Here is a 20,148-nt window from a genome sequence, read left to right on the forward strand (position 1 = left end):
TGTCATTACACAGTACTTGCTTTGAGACTGTATGTATATTATAGTAGCAATACTGTAATATGAAATACAGAATTGTACTTGCCACTAAGCTGCCTTTCAAATTCATGGCAACCACTACAGTGTAGGCCTGCTATTATCCATTGTCTCAGTCCCTCACCAGGATTTGTTCAAACTGAGATTATATGAAATATATAATATCATAGGCCTACTTAAAACTACATTGAAGGCTAATACCATACCAGAGAGCCTTTACTGAGAAACAAAAGGCATAGATAGGCCTGTTTCTCCACTGTAGTGACTACAGTATGCCACTGCCAGCACTGCAAGTTGTTAAAGTGGGCGGAGTATTTCTCTGGTCTCGTGAGTGCTAGTGCGGTGCGCTGGAACTGCGTGGATCGAAGCAGCATGTTTTTCGCGAGGACCAGCTGTGTGTGTGGGAGATTGGCGCACGCTGCTGTGTGAAATCGCAGCATCAGTTTGAAAAGGGACAATGAGGAGAGAAGAGGGGACCATCCATCCCTATCCCGCCAGCGTCAAGAAAAATAACACTTCTCAACCTGGGGCAGTCCGTTTACAGGGTAGGCTAGATTCTGAGAAAGTCTGCTCTGTTTCCGAATAGCCTACATTGGCTCAAACGGTGCAGCTATATTGACAGGTAGCAAATTTACATTTTAGCATCTGGCTTTATTACCATAATTTTGCATACCGGTATGCCCCTGGCCGATAAGCAAGGAGGTGATCTGTGGAGGAGACACGGCAACTGCACTGCAACGAAGTGAAGTTCACCACCAGCGGCTCTGCAGGTACAGTAATGCTGGATACATTGTATCATTGTTTGAAACCTCCAAGAGCTCGCTAGCTACAGTAACTGTTTTTCACAGGAGATGATGATAGGTTATTGTGCGTTCTCGCGCGTTGCAGGTCGCGTGCATAACACCTTCTATCCAACAAAACAGCGAACTATGAGAAATGTGTTATGTTTTTGTGTATGAAGCAGAATGCCTTGTGATGCTCGTGGATTGCGCGTTGTGTACATGTGTAGCTACTAGTTTATACCTACTGCCTCTGTTTTGTACAGTATTGGGTACATTCCAATGATTGGTTTGTCATTGTTCAAGTGTAATAGGTAATAGAGAAAAGGAAGAGCGAAACCAGTGTTTCAGCTTGCCAACCACACAGTCGCCAGGCTACGTTATGCAGATAGGAAACGGAACGACCATGTGTTTTTATCTTTTTTATCAGCCATTATTTTACAGTAGCCTAGGCTATTGACTCATCAATAAAATAACGGAAATAATTATGTATGAATAAGAATATCCTCTAGTTGTGTTTGTCTTACAAAGACATCTTGGTCAAATATTATGCCATTTGCTTTTTCGAATAATTTATCATTCGATTATGTCATGATGTTGCCAATATGCATCTCACTAATGTGAGTCGCTCTCTCAGGAATGCAAGAGCCCTCAATCCCACATCAGCATCCACAGGACAGGGATGCCATGCTTCCTTTTCTCCTCCAATCTCCGAAAGCGAGAATAGAGAAATTAATTTACAAAATAAAATGGAGGTCAAATAACGTAGGCCTATTTCATAACCATTTTAGAATAGCCGGAAATGTAGTGGTCATTCTGCAAAGCATGCCCTATGAATGGACTTATTCTGTGCATGGAATTCTAACCTGCTAGAATTCAATGTGACCGACGACGGCAGAGAGAACATCCCGTACAGTCCGCGGGAATGTCAGCCGCACAATAAATTATATCGTTAACAATAAATATTAGCATACAGAATCACAATTGCTCGGCTCAGATTGCGGCTCGTTTGGGTTTAATATTATGTCACTGCGGATATACTGAAGCATGCAATGTCAGTAGTCAATATCTATCCACTGTGCCTGTCTGTCTGCACAGATCCGGACCCTATTCATCAAATTTTACTCTATTGGCCAAGTCAATTGTCAGAAAATGAAAATGGTAAGAATGAGATCGCCTATATTAGACTCCAGCCGCGTAGGTTTCTTGGAATGAACGATGGCGTAACGCTGCCGCACCGCAGTCAGTGGCACTGTTGTGGACGACACTGCTGCGTCCATCCATGCGCCCCGGTGACGCTTTCTCCATTCTCTAGCACGCACATAGCCTTCTGTTTGTTGCAAGCACCCCTTTCTTGGTGAAATACGGATACATATTGGCCCGCGATGTATCTGTTAATAGTGCATTATAAGAAGTATTACCCATGTGACAGTTGGAGTCCATCAACAGCTCAAGAGTGCTTCGATTTCCAATACCACGCGCCCCTATAGTATTAACTATCATCTTGCGTGTAATCAAGACGATGGACTGTCGTAAAGACAGAGGGCATTTCAGGCCAAACTGTTGAAATGTCGATTTTAGACACTTCAGAAATGCTTTTTGCTGCTTTGAATTTATAGAGAGAACAATACATATGTGTTCCATATCATAGTGTATTTTATTGATGCAGATATGATTTCCAAAATAATAGGCCTTGGACAATAAATGGTTCCCAAGGATTCAAACTCAACACCAAAACCTTGTTTTCTTCAAAGCTTTTCTTGTTTTGGCATTTTCGACATGTAGCAGCGTATTGAAGCTTTTTGAACAGTTTTTACTTGATCAGTTTTTATAGTTTTTTTAATCCTTTTATGTTGTGTAGTAAATGTTTTCATGCAAAGTACATTGTGTTTGTATTCCATGTCTAAAATGTGCTGTATAAATAAAGCTTGATTTGATTTAGTTGGTTTAGCTGTTGCTGGTATTTAACTGCTACAGTATTTAAAGTTGACGATTTAGGGCCAGGAATATGGTGCCCCCAAACTGATCAGTCCTGACATCCCATGGCACCTAATGCTGTGCAGGGTTATTGGGTGTCAGTTTGGCATGCAGAGGGAGGAGGGAGAGGGCCCACAGTCTCACTCCCTTGCTGTGGAAAGGTGGGATGTTTGGCATTCTTCTGACTGTGTGTGTGTGTGTGTGACTTCATAGAGGGAATTTCCCCTGTGGCTTCATGGAGAGCCCAGTGGCAACATTATGATTTATTTTCTCCAAGGCGTCCCTCCTCCTTACTCTTAGACATATAACAGCAGGAATAGGTGTGTGTGTGTGTGTGTGTGTGTGTGTGTGTGTGTGTGTGTGTGTGTGTGTGTGTGTGAGAGATCATGTGAGATTCTAATGGTAAGTGTTGATTGTATGCTGTTGCATAAACCTCCAATCCAACCCAGTTATTGGTGATGATGATGATGATGATCACAAGGCTACTACTGAGGGAGGATGTGACTGATTAATATTTTGTGACCTTGTATTCAACTAGCCTCTAACAACACTAGTAGACATTTGTCCCAGATTCTATTTGTGTGGTAGAATAGAAATGCCCCTCTCTCAGCTGTGTCGGTGACTGGGGAGAGGAGAGACCAAGGATATCAGGACAATCACACTAACGTAAACTCACCCCATTCCGTACAAATGTGCGCAACATACAAATGAGGCTACAAAGAAAACTAATGGGACTGTAATGACTGTGTTGACGTCAAAATCGGGGGTGTGAACTAGGTTTCTATTCAAGCGTTGATCGACATGGTAATGGCTGTATAGTATTGGAGAAAAGTTGAAAATAACTGACCCTCTGTTACATCTTGACGTGTCATGTTGTAACGTACAGCACACATAAAGCAACTATTTCTGACTTACAATCTCTCTCCACCAGGTGTAGCACTTCTATCATCCTTTTAAAAACAAGAAATGGACAGTGACAGGGGTAAGGGGGGATACCTAGTCATTTTTTGCGTCATCATTGTATGCGATCATCATTCTCAAAGCCGCTGTTTACTTCTAAGATCACTTTATCACCGCCCTAAAAAACAGATTCAAATCGACACAAACCTTCAAATAGGTATGTAATGACACATTATATAAACTCTTTATAGTGTTTAATTTACATTTTAGAGGTGATAAGTTGGACAGATTGAGTGAAAAAAAGCTATTTTCCCACAACAACACAACTCTCCTCACTATCACACATTAGTTTCGCTTCCCCACCCGCCATTTTTAAAAAGACCCGACGGAGCTCATTGCCTGCTTGAATTATGCCAAAACGGGTAGCGTTTAGGTCATGTAATTGATTATGTTGGAAAGGGGAGAAATTGTGCTTTACAATGGTATTGACATTACAGTTGATCTGGAAGTATTATTTTTGGGGGGGCGCTAAAATAAGGGCAATTATACGGACCAAGGCGATGTACGAGTTTACGTTAGATGCTATTGAGGAAAAACACTTGTACAGAATGACCTAAAAACCTAAGGGATCCATGCAGAATGCAAATTCCTTTTATATAAAAGTTGAATAACCAGTTTCACTTTCCACTTTCCACTATAATATTAAGCCAAAGCAAGAGCATAATGCTGTGACTGTGACACTGATTGGCCCAGAGCCCACATGGCACTTACCGTGTTTGCCATTAGGACCAAAATGGAATGCAGTTTGTTCTTGATACTGAACATGAGCACACTTTGAGAAGCAAAACAGTCTCACGAGTCATTCCAGCTTGAGCCAAAACACATACAGTGGTGGTATGGTAAACATTTAAGAAGGAACGGAGAGTCTCCACAGTGCGGTCCTGAAAGTGTGTGTGTGTATATGTGTGTATGTATGTATGTATGTATGTATGTGTGTGTGTGTGTGTTTTGCACGTGTGTGTGTGTGTCAAAGGTGTCTCTGTTCAGCCAAGATTAGTTCAGCCTGGTGAGGACAACATTGATATTCATCCTACACTTGCTTCTGGATGCCCTGTCAGTTTCCTCATCCCTCAGGTGTCCGTCACTAGTGTGTGGTGTCAGTCATAACGCTGACCTTGGGAGCAGGTGAATGAGAGGAAACAGTCTCTGGAAACTTCTAATCCTTGGTCCTAGACATAATAGTACATGAACAGACATCCTTCTAGAGAGCCCAGTGAACCAGATGACTGATTATAGCCATGCATATGGCGTAATGCTGATAATAATCTACAGGAAATAGCAGTCAGTTCAGTCCACCATTGATCTGTATGGTCCAGTAGGCTACATTGTGTCCTGCACGCATTACTCTACTAGCCATCTGATTAGAACAACTGTTTGTTTCCATTATACAGTATCTTGAAATTCCTGCCCACTGTCCTAACCAACTCACACACTCACATATTTCACTACTATTGAAAGCAAAATGAAGCAAAATGAGTAGTCACTAGTAGAGGTCGACCGATTAATCGGAATGGCCGATTAATTAGGGCTGATTTAAAGTTTTCATAACAATCGGTAATCGGCATTTTTGGACACCGATTATGGCCGATTACATTGCACTCCACGAGGAGACTGTGTGGCAGGCTGACTATCTGTTATGCGAGTGCAGCAAGGAGCCAAGGTTAGGTGCTAGCTAGCATTAAACTTTTCTCATAAACAAATATCAATTTTAACATAATTTCTTGTTAACTACACATGGTTGATGATATTACTAATTTATCTAGCTTGTCCTGCATTGCATATAATAGATGCGGTGCCTGTTAATTTATCATTGAATCATGGCCTACTTCGCCAAATGGGTGATTTAACAAGCGCATTCGCGAAAAAAGCATTGTCGTTGCACCAATGTGTACCTAACCATAAACATCAACGTCTTTCTTAAAATCAATACACAAGTATATATTTTTAAACCTGCATATTTAGTTAATATTGCCTGCTAACATGAATTTATTTTATCTAGGGAAATTGTGTCACTTCTCTTGCGTTCTGTGCAACAGAGTCAGGGTAACGCTATATGCAGCAGTTTGGGCCGCCTGGCTCATTGCAAACTGTGTGAAGACCATTTCTTCCTAACAAAGACAGCCAACTTCGCCAAACGGGGGATGATTTAACAAAAGCGCATTTGCGAAAAAATTACAATCAATTGCATGAATGTACCTAACCATAAACATCAATGCCTTTCTTAAATAAAATCAGTGCACAAAAGTATATTATTTTAAACCTGCATATTTAGTTAAAAGAAATTCATGTTAGCAGGCAATATTAACTAGGGAAATTGTGTCACTTCTCTTGCGTTCATTGCACGCAGAGTCAGGGTATATACAGTTTGGGCCGCCTGGCTCATTGCGAACTAATTTGCCAGAATTTTACATAATTATGACATAACATTGAAGGTTGAGCAATGTAACAGCAATATTTAGACTTATGGATGCCAACCGTTAGGTAAAATACGGAACGGTTCCGTTTTTCTCTGAAAGAATAAACGTTTTTTTTTCTTCTAAATTATAGTTTCCGGATTTGACCATATTAATGACCTAAGGCTTGTATTTCTGTGTGTTATTATATTATAATTAAGTCTATGATTTGATATTTGATAGAGCAGTCTGACTGAGCGGTGGTAGGCAGCAGCAGGCTCGTAAGCATTCATTCAAACAGCACGTTTGTGTGTTTGCCAACAGCTCTTCGCAATGCTTCAAGCATTGCGCTGTTTATGACTTCAAGCCTATCAACTCCCGAGATTAGGCTGGTAATACTAAAGTTCCTATTAGAACATCCAATAGTCAAAGGTAAATGAAATACAAATGGTATAGAGAGAAATAGTCCTATAATAACTACAACCTAAAACTTCTTACCTGGGAATATTGAAGACTCATGTTAAAAGAAACCACCAGCTTACATATGTTCTCATGTTCTGAGCAAGGAACTTAAACGTTAGCTTTTTTACATGGCACATATTGCACTTTTACTTTCTTCCCCAACACTTTGTTTTTGCATTATTTAAACTAAATTGAGCATGTTTCATTATCTATTTGAGACTAAATTGATTTTATTGATGTATTTGTTTTGGTCCTCCAATAATCGGTATCGGCATCGGCGTTGAAAAACCATCATCTGTCGACCTCTGTCACCAGTAAATCATGAGTTCGATAAATGTTTGTGTGTGCGAGAGAGAAAGACAGAGATCAAGAAAGAGTGTATTGTTACTGTATCAATGTCACTCTCTTAAACAAGTGTCAATTTATAGACACTCAGACATATCCAATAAGCCAGTTATTGAAGCAGACAGAAGCCACAGTTAGGTTGAGGACGACCTGATCTGAGAAGGGACTTGTCTTGGCCATTAATCAGGAGGGCTTCCCTGGGTCATCACGGCGACAGCAGAAATGTTGAAACAGCTCTAAGTGAACATACTTCCTCCCTGTTGGCACCGGCTTACAGGACGTCACGAGTGGAAATTACACCCCTCTCTCTTTCTTTCTCTATATCATCCTCATGAATGAAAGGGCACACAGTGTGTGTGTGTGTGTGCTCGCCCACGCATTTGTGTACATAAACATTTCTAGGCTAGTGTGTGTGTGTGTGTTCATGTGTTTACACTATGTTTGGGAATGAGCTCACATGTTGACTAGGTGCTGTGTTTGGCCTGGAGCCCGACCTGTACGTAGCCTGTAGCCCAGTCCTGTCAAGGGTTGGATAGTACTGTGTGACCCTGGTGGGGAGCGTATGGACCCAGCCTGCTTTCACAGTGAGGTGGAGGGGCACTTTCTCTGCCCAGCCTGCCTTCTCACCAAGGTGAAGGGCTTGGATGGTTCTGTTATCACACTGTGAGCTTGGTGGGGAGTGTATGGACCCAGTATGAACCCAGAATGGTTTCTCAGTTAGGTGGAGGGGTGGATGGAGATCTCTCTTTCTCGGTTCTCCCTTTCTCCTGTGGAGAGAAGTTTGGCGGAGGGATCCTCTCTCTCTCTCTCTCTCTGCCCAGCCTGCCTTCCCAGCTAGGTGGAGAGGTTGGCTGGTTCTGTGTGACCCTGGAGGGTATTTTTCTCTCTGCTTTCTCTCTCGTTCAGTGTCCAGCTTGCCTGCAGTGAGGTGCAGGACCAGGCTCTCTCTGCTCTCCCTTTGTCCTGTGGAGAGAGCAGCCGGTCAGGCCAGAAGGCCATCAGCTGTAGGGCTCATTCACAAGACACCAACAGCACACACACACACACACTCTACTGTTTTCATAGTTGATGAAGGTCATGTGTTCTCTGGGTTGGGATAGAGGACTATCTGCCAGTGTGTTAAAACAGGGCCTACAGTCAAGCTACCAATGCCAATAGCTATAGCAAACCTATTTATTTGTTTGTGTCCTCTTACAGTGGGGATTGGTTGCAGCTTTGTGGAGAATAGTTTTTTAAAATTGATTAATTGGTCTTATCAAGTCTTAAAATGTTAACGTGTCAAGCATAGCTGTGGCTGCCAATAAGGGCCACTTTTATCGATATCTGTGGCAGGCTTCCTTGATAGGCTTCCTTTCCTCAGTGCTTCCCTGTCTACGGTATCACTGCCCTACTCTATCTTACCCTCTATCTCTCCTCTTATCCACTTTTCTCTCTACCCCCTTCTCTCTCTCGTTCTCTCTCTCTCCTCTTACCCCTTCCCTTCTTTCTCTCTATCCTTTACCTCCTCTTACCCCCCCCCCCCCCCCCCCCTGTAATTGCTATAGATTCCTGGACAGGGGCTTGTTGGCAGAATGCCCCAGTGTGTTGGTTCTCTGTTGGTGAAATAAGAGAACATATGGCTAGTCCCTCTCCTTCTATCCCCACCCCCTTTCTCTCTGTCTCTATTTCTCTCTCATCCTCTCTCCTCTCTCTTTTCTTCTGCATTACATCATCTTGATATGGGAACTGATTGGTTTGGCATTACTGCTCTGTGAGAGCAAAGGGACCTGGAGAAAACACTGGATCTGAAAGTGTGTTATTGGAGCTCAGTTCAACCAAAATGCGCTCATGCAACAGAGGTGATTCGGTGAACCGCACACACTCTCGTGATGAGTAACCTTGCCAGATACCTGAAGACGTGTTTCTCATTGAACTAATGCCTACGCTTTAGTTCAGCGGGTTAAAAACAGAGTCTTGTGGCGCTTCCCGGAGAACCGGTTTCGAAACCCTGGTCGGTCGAACTCCTAACTCACGCCGAGTCAAAACGATGTGTGTCAAAGTGAACTTGATACAGAGAAAGAGAGGGAGCCAACTTGGTGAGTTAGTGTGTTGTGTGGCAGGCTTTGTCTTCCCAACAGTTTACTGCTGGACATCCTGCTGAACCCCTCAGCCAGCTAAATGCATCACATCTACTCACTCTACTGTGTTTGGATCGATCCCTCTGATGGTAGTTACATCATAGCTCTCACTGCTGCCCAGTGTGTTTTGTGTGAGTGTGTTTTAGTAATGTGGAGTTACATCATATAACGCTGCTTCACATTGACAAAATCCAGAGTAGACTGCCTGTTAAGCCTTTCTGCATGACGGTTGTTATCAACTCTGTGCAATCAGCTTCCTGGCTCTGTTCCTAGTGGTTGGTGTTTGTGTGCGTGTGCGTGTTATGTTCTGGATCACATGACCTCATCTTTGTCACTACTTCTTCTTTTCGTCAATGACAGTACTAACAGGTGCAAGTAGAGACAGACACAATAGAATGTTGACATCCTCATAACACCTTCTTCCTGGTGACTGTTGAGTGTGTATGAATAATGTCACAGTTTCCTTGACATTAGTTGGTGTTAACCCCCCCCCCCCCTCCTTCCCAGACTCACACCCACGCACTACAGTAAACCTAAAGTGAAGCATGTGGGTTCAAAGAAAGAACCAGTGCGGGCAGTGACACTTTCTAAATGTAGCAGTTCCTCTTTCTACAGTATTTTCTCTAACCACACAAAGCCTCCCGTTCATGTCCTCTTTGATTTCCTTCATGGTTCTTTTTTTGTCCAATTCTCAGTCTGTCTGACTGTATTTATAATACTATCCCATAACAGATTCTTTGTGTGTGTGTGTATTTTTATGATTCCACAAAAACCCTATGTGTTCTGTTTATTGTATATTTACTGTATTTGCGTAATGATTGCCCTGTGGTAAGACTCATACACTGAACAAAAATATAAACGCAACATGCAACAATTTTAAAGTTACATTTCATACAAGGAAATCAGTCAATTGAAATAAATTATTTTGGCCCTAATCTATGGAATTCACATGATTGGAAATACAGATATGCATCTGTTGGTCACAGATAGGTAGGGGTGGGGATCAGAAAACCAGTCAGTATCTGGTGTGACCACCATTTGCCTTATGCAGCGCGACACATCTCTTTTGCATAGAGTTAATCAGGCTGTTAATTGTGGCCTGTGGAATGTTGTTCCACTCCTCTTCAATGGCTGTGCGAAGTTGCTGGATTTTGGCAGGAATTGGTACACGCTGTCGTGTCAATCCAGAGCATCCCATGCTCAATGGGTGACATGTCTGGTGAGTATGCAGCCCATGGAAGAACTGGGACATTTTCAGCTTCCAGAAAGTGTGTACATACAGTGCCTTGCGAAAGTATTCGGCCCCCTTGAACTTTGCGACCTTTTGCCACATTTCAGGCTTCAAACATAAAGATATAAAACTGTATTTTTTTGTGAAGAATCAACAAGTGGGACACAATCATGAAGTGGAACGACATTTATTGGATATTTCAAACTTTTTTAACAAATCAAAAACTGAAAAATTGGGCGTGCAAAATTATTCAGCCCCTTTACTTTCAGTGCAGCAAACTCTCTCCAGAAGTTCAGTGAGGATCTCTGAATGATCCAATGTTGACCTAAATTACTAATGATGATAAATACAATCCACCTGTGTGTAATCAAGTCTCCGTATAAATGCACCTGCACTGTGATAGTCTCAGAGGTCCGTTAAAAGCGCAGAGAGCATCATGAAGAACAAGGAACACACCAGGCAGGTCCGAGATACTGTTGTGAAGAAGTTTAAAGCCGGATTTGGATACAAAAAGATTTCCCAAGCTTTAAACATCCCAAGGAGCACTGTGCAAGCGATAATATTGAAATGGAAGGAGTATGAAACCACTGCAAATCTACCAGGACCTGGCCGTCCCTCTAAACTTTCAGCTCATACAAGGAGAAGACTGATCAGAGATGCAGCCAAGAGGCCCATGATCACTCTGGATGAACTGCAGAGATCTACAGCTGAGGTGGGAGACTCTGTCCATAGGACAACAATCAGTCGTATATTGCACAAATCTGGCCTTTATGGAAGAGTGGCAAGAAGAAAGCCCTTTCTTAAAGATATCCATCAAAAGTGTTGTTTAAAGTTTGCCACAAGCCACCTGGGAGACACACCAAACATGTGGAAGAAGGTGCTCTGGTCAGATGAAACCAAAATTGAACTTTTTGGCAACAATGCAAAACGTTATGTTTGGCGTAAAAGCAACACAGCTCATCACCCTGAACACACCATCCACCCTGTCAAACATGGTGGTGGCAGCATCATGGTTTGGGCCTGCTTTTCTTCAGCAGGGACAGGGAAGATGGTTAAAATTGATGGGAAGATGGATGGAGCCAAATACAGGAAAATTCTGGAAGAAAACCTGATGGAGACTGGGACGGAGAATTGTCTTCCAACAAGACAATGATCCAAAACATAAAGCAAAATCTACAATGGAATGGTTAAAAAATAAGAATGGCCAAGTCAAAGTCCAGACCTGAATCCAATCGAGAATCTGTGGAAATAACTGAAAACTGCTGTTCACAAATGCTCTCCATCCAACCTCACTGAGCTCGAGCTGTTTTGCAAGGAGGAATGGGAAAAAATTTCAGTCTCTCGATGTGCAAAACTGATAGAGACATACCCCAAGCGACTTACAGCTGTAATCGCAGCAAAAGGTGGCGCTACAAAGTATTAACTTAAGGGGGCTGAATAATTTTGCACGCCCAATTTTTCAGTTTTTGATTTGTTAAAAAAGTTTGAAATATCCAATAAATGTGTCCCACTTGTTGTTGATTCTTCACAAAAAAATACAGTTTTATATCTTTATGTTTGAAGCCTGAAATGTGGCAAAAGGTCGCAAAGTTCAAGGGGGCCGAATACTTTCGCAAGGCACTGTATCCTTGTGACATGGGGCCATGCATTATCATGCTGAAACATGAGGTGATAGCGGTGGATGAATGGCACAACAATGGGCCTCAGGATCTCGTCACGGTATCTTTGTGCATTAAAATTTCCATCGATTAAAATGCAATTGTGTATGTTGTCTGTAGCTTATGCCTGCCTACTCATACCATAACCCCACCGCAACCATGGGGGACTCTGTTCACAACTTTGACATCAGCATACCTCTTGCCCACACAATGCCAGTCTGCCATCTGCCCGGTACAGTTGAAACCGTAATTCAGCCATGAAGAGCACACCTCTCCAGCGTGCCTGTGGCCATCAAAGGTGAGCATTTGCCTACTGAAGTCGGTTACAATGCCTAACTGCAGACAGGTCAAGATCCTGATGAGGACGACAAGCAGATGAGCTTCCCCAAGACGGTTTCTGACAGTTTGTGCAGAAATTATTTAGTTGTACAAACCCACAGTTTCATCATCTGTCCGGGTGGCTGGTTTCAGATGATCCCACAGGTGAAGAAGCCAGATGTGGAGGTCCTGGGCTGGCGTTACACGTGGTCTGCGTTTGTGAGGCCGGTTGGATGTACTGCCAAATTCTCTAAAACAACTCTGGAGGTGGCTTGAAATGAAATTAACATTTAATGAGCATTTAAATTAACATGTAATTATCTGGCAACAACTCTGGTGGACATTCCTGCCGTCGCATGCCAATTGCACGCTCCCTCAAAACATGGAAGATCTGTGGCATTGTGTTGTGTGACAAAACGGCACATTTTAGAGTGGTCGTTTGTTGTCCCCAGCACAAGGTGCACCTGTGTAATTTTCATGGTGTTACATCAGCTTCTTGATATGCCACACCTGTCCTGTGGATAGATTATCTTGGCAAAGGAGAAATGAACACTAACAGGGATGTAAACATATTTGTGCATAACATTTTTGATAAATGAGCCTTTTGTGTGTATGGAAAATCTTTTCATTTCAGCTTATGAATCATGGGACCAACACTTGTTCAGTTTATATTTTTGTTCCGTGTATATTTTGCCCAGAAACTGCTGGCCGAGATTGAACGTGATAAACTTTGATTGTTATTGTTAGACTTGTGGAACTTCGTCATAGTAGTTCTACTAAGTGGTTCATAATGGTGCATTATTTCATCATGTGAAAGGAACGTTCTAGATGACTAGAACCACATGGTGTGGTTCTGGGTCTGCACAAGGGTTCTGATTTCTTCTGTTCTGTAGTTTAGTGAGGTCATTCAAAAGTGAATTCACTGTAACATTGTACTGTTTCACTCTCAAAATGTAGAAGAAATAGCCGCAGAAGAGAGAGAGAGAGAGAGAGAGAGAGAACATCCAAATCAGAATCAATTAGACTAAATGAGGTGAGCAAAGTATACTCATCGGGTTTCTATTTCCAAATGAATCTCTGAAGTGTCCTTTGTACAGACTGAGTAAATACATGCACCACATACATGTAATTAACCTGTTATTGGAACAGTTAATAACAGGTTTCTACAGAAATGGGTCACCCACCACACATAGCCCTACAGTATTATACATGTCAACATGGTGGCGTGTCAGACTGGTTAGATCATAGGGGAACATACAAGATCCTGTCTGGTCAGGTACTATTCAGAACTTCATATGGGCCTTCCTCTGAACAGGGTCTTTAAGATGGGCGACCACATGACGGTCATGTCGCCATTTCATGTGGCTGTGAGGGAGGGTCTCTGTGTGTGTGTCTGGGTCTGTGTTTGTGTGTACCTGGGTCTCTGTGTGTGTGTTTGTGTGTGTCTGGGTCTGTGCTTGTGTGTGCTTGGGTTTGGGTGTGGGTGTCTGTACATGTCAGAATACATACCACCTGGCTAGCTGACATTAGACGGTCATACACTTGCTTCATGCCATGTCCATACCAACATACCACTTAATACACCCAGTACATTGATCCATTCTAAGTAGTGGGCTAGTGTGGATATTGGGGACAGATACAGTATAAGCCTTTGAGCTGCTACTTGGGGTGTGTTCTGCCAGGCAGAAGGTTATCTGTCTTTTATCCTGGTTGACTCCTGCTACGGCTGCTGCTGCCTATTGAGTGGATGACCATTAGGCCTATAGTTAATTGATTGATATGATGGACAATGGGAAGATGGAGAGCGGAAATTTGAGCATGGGTATAGACAGCAGCAACCGGGAGAGACAGGACATTAAGCCTTGTATTTTATGTACGAGCTTATATTAACACTGCTTTTATATAAGGATAGCTGAATATAAACTCAAACACTCTCAAAGTAAAAATAGCCACAACCAGTGGAGGCTGCTGAGAGGAGGATGGCTCATAATAATGGTTGCTATATGGAGTGGTATCAACCACATATTAACCACGTGTTTGATGTGTTTGATACCATTCCATTGACTCCATTCGATCCATTATTATGAGCTGTCCTAACAAGTTGGTGGGCAGATTGAGGCTGGCATTGCGTTGTGGCAAATAGCCGTCCCATTCAAGGCCCAGCTGCCTGTGGAGGGCGAGGGAACACAACACACGCACACTGGCAGCTTTGTCACTGGCGTTGTTGCTGTGATGCTGACAAGGACTCTCTCTGTACTGCCTGCTACTGCTGCAGAGGGATGAAGTCCTTGGTTAGGGCTGCCTCCTGTTTCTCTCTCCACTCTCCTACTGCCTCTGCCTTTCCTTTGAAAGCCAGCCAGCCAGTCTGTGTGTGTGTGTGTGTGTGTGTGTGTGTGTGTGTGTGTGTGTGTGTGTGTGTGTGTGTGTGTGTGTGTGTGTGTGTGTGTGTGTGTCTGTGTGTGTGTGTGTGTGTGTGTGTGTGTGTGAGTGGCCGTTCTTTAGCTACCCACTGCCTTGATGGCATTCCTTCAACACTCCACATGTCAGCAAGCTTTTAGCCTTTTGAAAAGTGGAAAAAAGGAAAAAGAACCTCCCTCTCTCCCTCCCTCCCGTGGTATAAAGAGAGGAGTAGTGATGTCAGAATCACTGAATTGCCTGGACTGTGTTCAGCAGGATCTGTCTGGAGTATGCAGAGGGGAATGGTGTGTGTGTGTGGACATTCTCCACAACCACTCTGAAAACCTAGGAACCCTGTGAGCCTGTTATTTACACCTGGGTCCCTGTGTTTTCAGCTTTTCCACTAAACCAATAGGTAACTGCTCCCCCGCCTATTGAAAGTGAGAACTGAATGGGGAAACTCTCTGTTCTCCTTCTCTGCCAGCTGGGCAGCCTGAGATCCCTGCCAAGATTAACATGGCCTGACGTCACCCTCCAAATAAGGAGATCCCACTTCACTTTTACAATGAGCGAGAGAGAGATAGAGAGAGAGTTGGGTCCGCTCACCAACCAAGAATTCACAAAATGCGACAAACACCAAATTGAGACTCTGCTAGCAGAATTCTGAAAAAATACACTCCGTGTACAACGTAACACCAAATAATGCAGAGCAGAATTAGGCTGATACCCACTAATTATCAAAAACCAGAAAAGAGACGTTAAATTCAACAACCACCTAAAAGGAAGTGATTCCCAAACCTTCCATAACAAAGGAATACAAAAAAATCACCTACAGAGAGATTAACCTGGAGAAAAGTCCCCTAAGCAACACCCCATAGAGCCCCAGGACAGCAACACAATTAGACCCAACCAAATCATGAGAAAACAAAAATATAATTACTTGACATATTGGAAAGAATTAACAAAAAAACAGAGCAAACTAGAATGCTATTTGAATACCTGACCACTGTGACTGACCCACAATTAAGGAAAGCTTTGACTATGTACATACTCAGTGAGCATAACCTTCCTATTGAGAAAGGCTGCCATAGGCAGACCTGGCTCTCAAGAGAAGACAGTCTATGTGCACACTGCCCACAAAATTAGGTGGAAATTGAGCTGCACTTCCAAATGTATAACCATATTTGCCAAATGTATGACCATATTAGAGACAGTCAAAAGTTTGGAAACACCTACTCATTCCAGGATTTTTCTTTATTTTTACTATTTTCTACATTGTAATAATTAGACATCATAACTATGAAATAACACATATGGAATCATGTAGTAACCAAAGAAGTGTTAAACAAATCAAAATATATTTTAGATTCTTCAAAGTAGCCACCCTTTGCCTGGTGGCAATCTTTCCTTTGATCTGATGAGTCCAAATTCTTGGTTCCAACTGCCGTGTCTTTGTGAGACACAGAGTAGGTGAACACATGATATCTGCATGTGTGGTTCCCACCGTGAAGCATGGAGGAGGATGTGTGATGGTGTGGGGGTGCTTTGCTGGAGACACTATCTATGATTTATTTAGAATTCAAGGCATACTTAACCAGCATGGCTACAACAGCATTCTGCAGGGATACGCCATCCCATCTGGTTTGCGCTTAGTGGGACTATCATTTGTTTTTAAACAGGACAATGACCCAACACACCTCCAGGCTGTGTAAGGGCTATTTGACCAAGACGGAGAGTGATGGAGTGCTGCATCAGATGACCTGGCCTCCAAAATCACCCGACCTCAACCCAATTGAGATGGTTTGGGATGAGTTGGACCCCAGAGTGAAGGAACAGCTGCCAACAAGTGCTCAGCATATGTGGGAACTTCTTCAAGACTGTTGGAGAAGCATTCCAGGTTAAGCTGGTTGAGAGAATGCCAAGAGTGTGCAAAGCTGTCATCAAGGCAGCTTAGCTACTTTGAACAATCTAAAATAGAAATATATTTTGATTTGTTTAACACTTTTTTTGGTTACATGATTCCATATGTGTTATTTCATAGTTTTGATGTCTTCACTATTATTCTACAATGTAGAACATAGTGTGTCCAAACGCTATACTGGCAAACTGTACTTACCTCAGATTACACAGACCCAACAAAGAATTAAAAAATAAATCAAATTTTGATCAACTGCCATATCTATTGGGTGAAATGCTACAGTGTGCAATTACTGCAGCAAGATTTGTGACTTGTTGCCTCAAGAAAAGGGCAACTAGTGAAGAACAAACACCATTGTAATTACAACCCATATTTATGTTTATTTATTTTCCCCTTTGTACTTGAATTATTTGCACATCGTTACAACACTGTATATAGCCATAATATGACATTAGAAATATCTATATTCCTTTGGAACTTTTGTGAGTGTAATGTTTACTGTTCATTTTTATTATTTATTTCATTTTCACTTGCTTTGCAATGTTAAACATATGTTTCCCATGCCAATCAAGACCCTTAAATTGGAGAGAGAGAGAGAGAGCCCTCCTGCCCATTCATACACAGACCGAAAGACAAGCGTAATAAACAAACTATTTGTCAGCTCAGTGCACAGAGTAGAGTGGTGTCTCAGTGCACAGAGTAGAGTGGTGTCTCTCAGTGCACAGAGTAGAGTGGTGTCTCTCAGTGCACAGAGTAGAGTGGTGTCTCAGTGCACGTAGAGTAGAGTGGTGTCTCTCAGTGCACGTGGAGTAGAGTGGAGTCTCGGTGCACGTAGAGTAGAGTGGTGTCTCAGTGCACGTACAGTAGAGTGGTGTCTCTCAGTACACGTAGAGTAGAGTGGTGTCTCAGTGAACGAACAGTAGAGTGGTGTCTCTCAGTGCACAGAGTAGAGTGGTGTCTCAGTGAACATACAGTGGAGTGGTGTCTCTCAGTGCACAGAGTAGAGTGGTGTCTCAGTGCACGTAGAGTGGTGTCTCTCAGTGCACAGAGTAGAGTGGTGTCTCAGTGCACGTAGAGTGGTGTCTCTCAGTGCACAGAGTAGAGTGGTGTCTCTCAGTGCACAGAGTAGAGTGGTGTCTCTCAGTGCACGTACAGTAGAGTGGTGTCTCTCAGTGCACAGAGTAGAGTGGTGTCTCAGTGCACGTAGAGTGGTGTCTCTCAGTGCACGTACAGTAGAGTGATGTCTCTCAGTGCACGTGGAGTAGAGTGGTGTCTCTCAGTGCACGTAGAGTAGAGTGGTGTCTCTCAGTGCATGTGGAGTAGAGTGGTGTCTCAGTGCACGTAGAGTAGAGTGGTGTCTCTCAGTGCACAGAGTAGAGTGGTGTCTCAGTGCACGTAGAGTAGAGTGGTGTCTCGGTGCACGTAGAGTAGAGTGGTGTCTCTCAGTGCACGTACAGTAGAGTGATGTCTCTCAGTGCACGTGGAGTAGAGTGGTGTCTCTCAGTGCACGTAGAGTGGTGTCTCTCAGTGCATGTGGAGTAGAGTGGTGTCTCAGTGCACGTAGAGTAGAGTGGTGTCTCTCAGTGCACAGAGTAGAGTGGTGTCTCAGTGCACGTAGAGTAGAGTGGTGTCTCGGTGCACGTAGAGTAGAGTGGTGTCTCTCAGTGCACGTGGAGTAGAGTGGTGTCTCTCAGTGCACATAGAGTAGAGTGGTGTCTCTCAGTGCATGTGGAGTAGAGTGGTGTCTCAGTGCACGTAGAGTAGAGTGGTGTCTCTCAGTGCACAGAGTAGAATGGTGTCTCAGTGCACGTAGAGTGGTGTCTCGGTGCACGTAGAGTAGAGTGGTGTCTCAGTGCACGTACAGTAGAGTGGTGTCTCTCAGTACACGTAGAGTAGAGTGGTGTCTCAGTTCACAGAGTAGAGTGGTGTCTCAGTGCATAGAGTAGAGTGGTGTCTCAGTGCACGTACTGTAGAGTGGTGTCTCTCTGCACGTAGAGTGGTGTCTCTCAGTGCACGTAGAGTAGAGTGGTGTCTCTCAGTGCACGTAGCGTAGAGTGGTGTCTCAGTGCACGTAGAATAGAGTGGTGTCTCTCAGTGCACGTAGAGTAGAGTGGTGTTTCAATTACCCTTCTCATTCATTCCTACTCTTTTGCTCTGTTCCTCTGTCTCCCTCTCTCACTCACTCTCTCTCTCACACGCTTGCTCTCTCTCTCTCGCCGCATCTCTTACTTACCCTCTTTCTGTCAGATGTGGAGGGAAAACCACCTGCCTCCAGGTAATGGACATTGATATTCTCTAACCTTTTACTGTTGATAACTGTGTTTTATTCCACATTGTTAATTTACTAGATTATTGCCTGGTTATTGGTGTGTGTGTGGTGATTCTGTGAATGGTTTCCATGTGTGTTGTTTGTCCGTCCATACTCCAGCACTCTGTCAGAGACCCCTGGGCCTCAAACACACACCAGTGTGCGCCCACACACACACACACACACACACACACACACACACACTCACAGCCCTAGGAATGTCAGCATTGCATGTGTGTGTGTGATGGCCCCAGGGCTCTACTTCTGTCTTTCTGACAGACTGCTGATGAAGCTGTGGCCAGTTTCTGACTCAATGTCCTGCTAATACTGTTCCTGAGATAATGTAAGAGGGAGAGAGAAAGAGAGAGGGAGAACAAGAAAGAAAGAGGGGGAGAGAGCGAGAAAGAGAAAAAAAGAGAGAACTGGCAGATTAAAAAAAGAGACATTTCATCTTGAAATAATACATTGTCTGTGAGAGTAGGGCCGGGCGATGTGGTCAAAACATCATATCACAGTATTTTTCTAATTTTTGACGGTATGAAATTATTTGACGGTATTTTATGTTTTTGCATAATAAAAGTTTTACATTTGCTTTATGAGTGATGCGTGACCCTATTTCAATGGGTCTTTCTCCATTCTGATTGTTTTATACTGTTCAATTCAACTTCAACTTAAAATAATTTCCTGCACTCATTTGAGATAATGTCGACACTGCCACGTAGGGCTGTATGTTATGGGCAGCAAAACAAGGCATTATTTTTAACCAAATGTTGCAATTGTGCTTTGACTTGTGACTTAGATTAAAACACTTGGGTGAACTGTTGGAATCATAGAAATCGAATGTCATGGAGGAGTTATTTTTAGTAAATACTTTCTTAACACCTAACTTTCTTAACTGCATTGTTGGTTAAGGGTTGGGAGCATTTCACTGTTGTATTCTGCGTAGGTGACTAAGAACATTTAATTTGATTTTTGCAGGGTAGGAACCAAGTGATGGTCAGTGTTTCCTAGGGGACCCTATAATCCTTGGCTCCATTAAATGTTTCTTTCTGTAGCCAACATATTCATGCTTCGCCTATTCCTATTTGATTTAGAAGATACCGTTGCACAAACAACATGCTGATTTAGGCCTACACCAGCACTGACATCAGGCTGTATTAGCTAGCTACGTTTGCTCTGACTCGGCATATTTATTAGCTAGCTAGCCAGCTAACTAACGATTAGCATTAGTGGCTAACACGATTTAGCTAAA

General features: G+C 43.0%; 1 protein-coding gene across 1 annotated transcript in view; it reads left to right on the forward strand.

Annotated features, from left to right (window-relative positions):
- The first annotated feature begins 336 nt into the window (after positions 1-336).
- LOC110488179 (transcription factor HIVEP3) overlaps positions 337-20,148 on the forward strand; it is a 42,996-nt gene continuing 23,184 nt past the window's right edge. The window contains exon 1 of the mRNA XM_036971172.2: positions 337-803. The gene's annotated coding sequence lies outside the window, so the exon portion shown is untranslated. The remainder of the gene's footprint in view (positions 804-20,148) is intronic.

This window comes from Oncorhynchus mykiss, chromosome 30, assembly GCF_057628025.1.
Source record: "Oncorhynchus mykiss isolate SJ-2025 chromosome 30, ASM5762802v1, whole genome shotgun sequence".
Lineage (NCBI taxonomy): Eukaryota > Metazoa > Chordata > Actinopteri > Salmoniformes > Salmonidae > Oncorhynchus > Oncorhynchus mykiss.